This window comes from Puma concolor, chromosome B3 (genome assembly GCF_028749965.1).
Source record: "Puma concolor isolate L17-30 chromosome B3, mPumCon1.1.hap2, whole genome shotgun sequence".
Classification (NCBI taxonomy): Eukaryota; Metazoa; Chordata; class Mammalia; order Carnivora; family Felidae; genus Puma; species Puma concolor.
Window position 1 is genome coordinate 44059189 of NC_141672.1, and position 7167 is coordinate 44066355.

Genomic DNA, 7167 nt, shown 5'->3' on the forward strand with positions numbered 1-7167 from the left:
TCTGCTAAACATTTGAAAAGTCTTAATCTGCAGAATACCAAGTAGAGGAGCAGTTGTGTTCTCAGGACAGGGTGCCACAGCAGCAGTGAAATTGCCACACTGTATAAATATGGATTAAACACAAAGAATAAATAGAAATTTAGGTACACTTAATTATTACATACTTTTGCCCCAAACTTCATTTATCCCTTTAATTTCAGTGTTTAAAAATTACTATTGTGAAGCATAGTCCATAAAATGCTATCTTAAATTTATGACAATATAATATTTTAGCAAGTTCCTAACCTTGAATCCTATTGCTGTTGTGTGGCTTTGGTCAGGAAATCACTTGACTCCTTATTATTGGCTTAGATTAGTCAAAAATAATCAGCTTGCCTGACTTTAACCTTTAGTCTTTTGGTTGTGGTTTTGTGTAACACTTTGTTGAGGAAGACGAAAGGCTGTGTCTCAACTCTACGAGAACGTGCCATGATCATGATGAGTCAGCATATCTGTCATGGACATGCAAAGGAGGAGGGCAATATACGTATGGTGGTTTGTGCAAATGCTGTTTTTTGTTTATTCTGTTTTAAGTTAATTTTAAGGTTTCTTCCATTCTAAAATATAAACATGGAAATAAATTAATAATATATTATCAGTGAAAAATTATAATTATGTACAAGTCCTTTCTATGTATACATATTTTAGCATAAAATAAATTCTGGAAAGATACTCATCAGATTATTACTTGATAATCTCTGGATGATGGAAATAAGGATATTTATGTATTTTTGTCTTTATTTTCTAATTATTCTTCAGTGATCATGTATTGCTTTTGTAATAAAATTGGGAAACTTTTTAAAATGTCTGATTTCGGGGCGCCTGGGTGGCGCAGTCGGTTAAGCGTCCGACTTCAGCCAGGTCACGATCTCGCGGTCCGGGAGTTCGAGCCCCGCGTCGGGCTCTGGGCTGATGGCTCTGAGCCTGGAGCCTGTTTCCGATTCTGTGTCTCCCTCTCTCTCTGCCCCTCCCCCATTCATGCTCTGTCTCTCTCTGTCCCAAAAATAAATAAAAAAACGTTGAAAAAAAAAATTAAAAAAAAAATAAAAATAAAAAAATAAAATGTCTGATTTCCAAAATGTACTTAAGTGAATCTGCAAATTACAAATTTTAACAGGTATAAAATTATACTTAATCAAATCATGTTAGATGAATCATTTATTTATTGCAATAAGCAAAATAAATCTAATAGACATTGATATTATCAAATAATATTTTATGCACATGCTGAATACTAGTATCTATGAAAACTTTCTTTTTTTTTTTTTTAAATTTTTTTTTTTTCAACGTTTTTTATTTATTTTTGGGACAGAGAGAGACAGAGCATGAACGGGGGAGGGGCAGAGAGAGAGGGAGACACAGAATCGGAAACAGGCTCCAGGCTCTGAGCCATCAGCCCAGAGCCCGACGCGGGGCTCGAACTCACGGACTGTGAGATCGTGACCTGGCTGAAGTCGGCCGCTTAACCGACTGCGCCACCCAGGCGCCCCGAAAACTTTCTTTATTAAATTTTAAATTGAGGGGCACCTGGGTAACTCAGTCAGTTAAGTGTCTGACTCTTGATTTTGGCTCAGGTCATGATCTCATGGTTTCATAATTTCAAGCCCTTCATCAGGCTCTTCACTGAGGGTGTGGAGCCTGCTTGGAATTCTCTCTCTCCCTGTCTCTCTGCCACTCCTGTGCTCTCTCTCTCTCAAAATAAGAAAATTAATAAACATAAAAAATAAATTTTAAATTGAATAATTATACATTTTACAGCTATAATTATACAATTATATGTTATACATTAAAATCTCCAATAGTACAAAAGAAAGTACAGAGTAAAAAATAATCTTCCTCTTACCTGAGACTTTCTGTCTTCCTTCCAATGACCATCACAATCAGTGGTTTCTTGTATATCATTATGAAATCACCATATGATACATAATCATATATATGTATGTATACTTTCTTCTTCCAAACAGAAGCATACCAAATATAGCATTGTATATATTTTTTTAATTTTTTTAACGTTTTATTTATTTTTGAGACGGAGAGACAGAGCATGAACAGGGGAGGGTCAGAGAGAGGGAGACACAGAATCTGAAACAGGCTCCAGGCTCTGAGCTGTCAGCACAGAGCCCGACGAGGGGCCCGAACTCACGGACCGTGAAATCATGACCTGAGCCGAAGTCGGCCGCTTAACCGACTGAGCCACCCAGGCGCCCCAACATCGTATATTTTTATTTGCTTTCTCTTGATAATATGTGTTAGAGATCATTTCCTATTAGCTCATGTAGTTCTATTCCATTTTTTCTATGGACTGCAAAATATTCCATTTTAGGATGAATCCTAATTTGTTCAGTTAGTCCTCTGTTCATCAACAGTTTCCAAAATTTGTTTTAGCTATTTCAAACAATGCTGCCTTGAATAGAGTTGCTCATTTATATTTGAGCAGTTGTGTGAGCATTCCAGAGGAGAAATTGCTGGAAGCACAATTGTTAGGTCAAAGACATGTGCATTGAAAACATTGATAGGCATTTTTCAGATTACTCTCTAAAGAAGTTTCACTAATTTACATCCTCACCATCTTGAATGAGAATGCCAGTTTTATTAAATCAATGCCAACAGTTATTTATAGGTGGAAAATGGTAACTTGTTATAATTGCCATTGCTTTAATTATGAGTAATGTGATCTCTTTCTGCATTTTTTTATACCTTACTCTGAGAATTGCCTGTTGCTGTTCATTCCTCATTTTTCATTGCATTTTTTTTCTAAGAGCTCTTCCAGAAATGGTTAATGAGTTAACAGATGATACTAAAACATTATCTAAAATTAGTTTCTTCTAAGAAGAAGTTGTTTGTCATTGGTGTCTTGAAAAACAGATTCCGTTCCACTTAGTTCAATAAACACTTAAGGGAAGCTTTCCAAATGCAGAGCCGTACCCTCCACGGGGACAAAAAGATTAAATGGATAAAAGCCTAGCTCAGGAAGCTCACAATTTAATACAGAAAATGAAAACAAAAAGCTGTGCTCTTAAAATAATATTATGAGGCTGTAGGAAGTGCAAGAGATTACTTTAAACAGATTGGAGTCAGGGAAGGTTTAATGGAGTAGGTGCCATATGAACTGGGCCTTGAAGGACAAATGTATTAGTCTCCCAGGGCTGCTGTAACAAAGTACCACAAACTGGTGGCTTAAAACAGCAGAAATGCACTATCTCACCGTTCTGGAGGCTAGACATCCAAAGTTAAGGTATTGGTAGGGCCATGCTGCCTCTGAAACCCAGGGTAGAATCCTTCCTTGCTGCTGCCCAGCTTCTGGTGGGGGCCGGCAATCCTTAGCATAGGGTCACCGGTCATATTGGATTAGGACCCACCCTAAATGACCTCATCTTAACTGAACCTGATCATCTGCAAAGACCCTACTTCCAAATAAGATTACATTCATGGTACGGGAGTTGGGACTTCAACATGTCTTTGAGAGGGGGAGGGAGGGGATACATTTTCATCCATAACAAGGGATAATATTTCAACAGAGGAAAAAGGGAGGGCAGTTGGTGAAGGGTAGGTATCCTAGGAGAAGAGAAATGAGTAAAGACTTGTCAGTACAGGGCATGTCCAGAAACTTCAAGTACTTTGTCCAGTTTTTTGAGAGCATGTTGCAACTAAGAAAGCTGTGGGAGAGGGTCTTATGCCCATATTCTCCAGGGAACGGGCAATGACTGAAGCTTTCAGTCATTGGTGTCTTAGGGAGATTATGCTGTAGTTTTGTGGAAAAGTAATTAGGGGGAGAAACTAATGGAGGCAGGAAAACCAGAGAGGAAATAATTGCAGCTGCCTCAGAGAGGTCAGGCAGCAAACACCAGACTTCCAAAGACAGTGGGTTAGTGTACATGCGCTCACCTTCACACCCTCTCCACCTGGGGCACAAAAGGCCTGCTTGCTTGTGATTTGAAAATTTCCATAATCCAGAGGCTCTCCCCACCCCACCAGAAGATTGCTTGAAATATACCCATATATTTCTTTATCTGACTGGGTTGCTTTATGAGTTGCAGTATTGCACCTGACAAAGGTCACACATGTTGCTTACTCTAAAAGAGGCCCCAGGGTTGTTTGTGACTCTTTGGAAGGACTTTCTTTCTGATTTTTCCTTAGCATTTTCAGAACGACTCACCAAAATATCTTAAACCAGGAAGTGAAATTTGAAAAACGTCTTCTCCTTTAAGTTCTTAAGAGGTTTCCTGTACCTTTTGCTCAAAAGAGTATATAAAAGTGGGTTAATGGCTGAATTAAGCAGTGCCAGCCAGGCAGATATTGTCTGCATGTTCAGAGGAAGTGTCCACCCACTGTTTACCATTGTGCTTGCCTGCGATATGCTTACAATTATGTAGGGGATCCGACAACAATAGCAAATAAAAGTCACAAGAAATAGATGAAAGGTACCATTGTATATTGTGCAGAGGTGTTGCACATTTCAAAATGTCCTGTTTTCTGCCCCAGGGAGAAGAGGAGCTGGGTATGTATAAATTATCAGCCATCCCCCAAGACTAGTAGTATTCCTGTCTGGGGCTGTTTCTCTTACGATCCTCAAATACCTTTAGAATCTTCTTGGCTGTTCTTTACAGAGAAGGCTATACTTGGCTTCATCTTCCTCAGCAATTGACTTTCAATGTCATGTAGCCAATTGGCTTGATCCCCGGCTACTTCTGCTGCTCCAACATAACTGCAGCATGCCAACACATAGGTAGGAACAAGAAGACCAAACCTTTATAAACCTGAAATGGGTTAGCCTGAGTGCCCCGTGTTGCAAGCAGCTGGCTGATATTCAAAAGACTGCCATCTTATAAGGAAGAAAATTTGAAAAAGCAACTTAAATTCAGATCCAAATTCCAGTGCTAAGGCTTGTTTTAAAGATATTTTATGTGCTGTGCCAGACACCATGCATCTGTCTGTACACATTGTAGGCAATGTGTACGCTCAAGGTACGTGGCAGCCCGAAAAGCTAATGCCCAGATAGGCAGGACTGAATGCAGTAGGCTGAGTTCTAACTGACAACATAGCATTTATAATCACAAGGCAGTCCTGGTAGTAAAGCTGCATTCGAAACAAAAACTGCACTAAAAATATTTGTTATCAAGATCGGGGACTTTTGATTATCATACATTGTCTTAATGCAACAGTTTTAAATTCTAGTCCCAAAAGTATTCATTGCCCTCTGGAAGAATTGGATGTCAGTTTTGCAGAGTGTAATTTGTGCTTTTTTTAAAAAAATATAATTTATTGTCAAATTGGCTAACATACAGTGTATACAGTGTGCTCTTGGTTGCAGAGCATAATTTGACTTTAAGATAGAAATAGCTTTTGTAGACACGAATCTACAGTTTATTCATTTATCCAACATTTTTTAGCACATTCCTTTGGTGGGAAATAAAGTACCCCTTCATCTATTCAATTCACTTTTAGAATAAACAAATATATGAACAACTTAACAGTAAATATCAGCATAGGAAAATCTACACAATGCTTTTTTTTTTTTAACCATAACTAAGAGGTAATAACCACACTGCCTATCCTTGCATTCAAGAACATTGTGAAATAAAGATCACTTTCAAAAGCCTTTTCTCCTTAAAATATAATAATAGGAAAGAAAAGCATTCAGGGTCACTATTTCTTAGTATTGTGTGTGCTCAGATAATAAGAACATTTATTTAAAGAAGTATATATTTTTTGAAGTAATAGCAACAACTATAGCAAGATTTGGAGAGAATTAATTGCTTCATGTTTTCATGTTTACCCCTTTTCCCTTTTTGCTTCTCTTTGTTTTTTATCTACTTCTCTCTTTCCTTTTTCTTTCAAGTTCTTCCTTGATTTTGGTTCTTTTCCCTTTTACTTCCATTTTCCCTTGTTTAAATTTCCCCCTTTTCTCCCTTCCTTTCTTTTTTCCTCTTGACTCTTCTCTTTTGTCATCACATTTTAAAAATATAGCAGCATATGCAATATAATTATTATTTTATTAAATATTAAACATCTATTAAATAGTTGTTAGATATTTTAATGCAAAGCTTCCCCAAACCCAACCTGTAACAAATAAAAGGATAAAACTCATCAAGAAATTGAACCTTTTCTGCCTCTTTCTCATTTTACATAATGTTTACAAACAAGTGACTCCACTTTTCCTGTTCAAATGCCAGAAGGTAAAAATAAAAAAAAATTAATTACTTTAATCAAAATCAGTTACAATGAGCATTTAAAAGAAATCACATAGCTTCTGTGATATTGTTTCTCTTATCTTTATATCACCAAAAACAACACCCTTGGTTAGTAAGAAATATGGACATTATAGAATAAAAATACGTGGTGACAGAAAATACAATTGCAAGAAAGTTTCCTAGGAAAAATGGTTCCTAAAGATCAAAGCAGAACCTGAGACACTAGCAAGGCATGGTGACTTCAAAGGTTGTTCTCTGCATAGCTGTGAATCTGCTTTAGGTATAAATCTTGCGAGAACTTGGGCATCCTGAGAACATTCCAGATTAACTTCCCAGTTTGACAGAAAGCAATTATAGGCTCTGAAAAGGAGGATATTTTGAAACTAAAAGCCCAGATATTCATTTCTTTTTTTCTTTCTTTTCTTTTTCTTTTTTTTTTTTTTTTTTAAGTAGGCTTCATGCCCAGCATGGAGCCCAATGCAAGGCTTGAACTCACAGCCCTGAGATCAAGACTTGAGCTGAGATCAAGAGTCTAGCGCTTAACTGACTGAGCCACCTGGGCGCCCCCGAGAAGTTCATTTCTGAAATGTTCCCTCTCATGGGGAATCTTTTCTCTGGTAAAAGCATGGCCAGACACTCAATATTTTGTTCAGGAATTGAAGTTAATAAACTATGACTGTTCAAACAAGCAAGTAAACAAGTTCAAATGGAGGAAGAATGGCAGCTGCAGATGAATTCTAATTTGTAAATGCATTATATACCAAAGATTACACCAGCGATACCTGATGTCCTTTCCTTTAAGTTTTGCTGCTTAAACCACTCAACTACCTCTCCATCTCTCTCATTACTTTTGACCAAATTGTTTCAAGGATGCTTCATTATGACCCTCCTCCTGCACACGTTCTGAGACTTTCTCACTGTGCTCTAAGGGCAATAC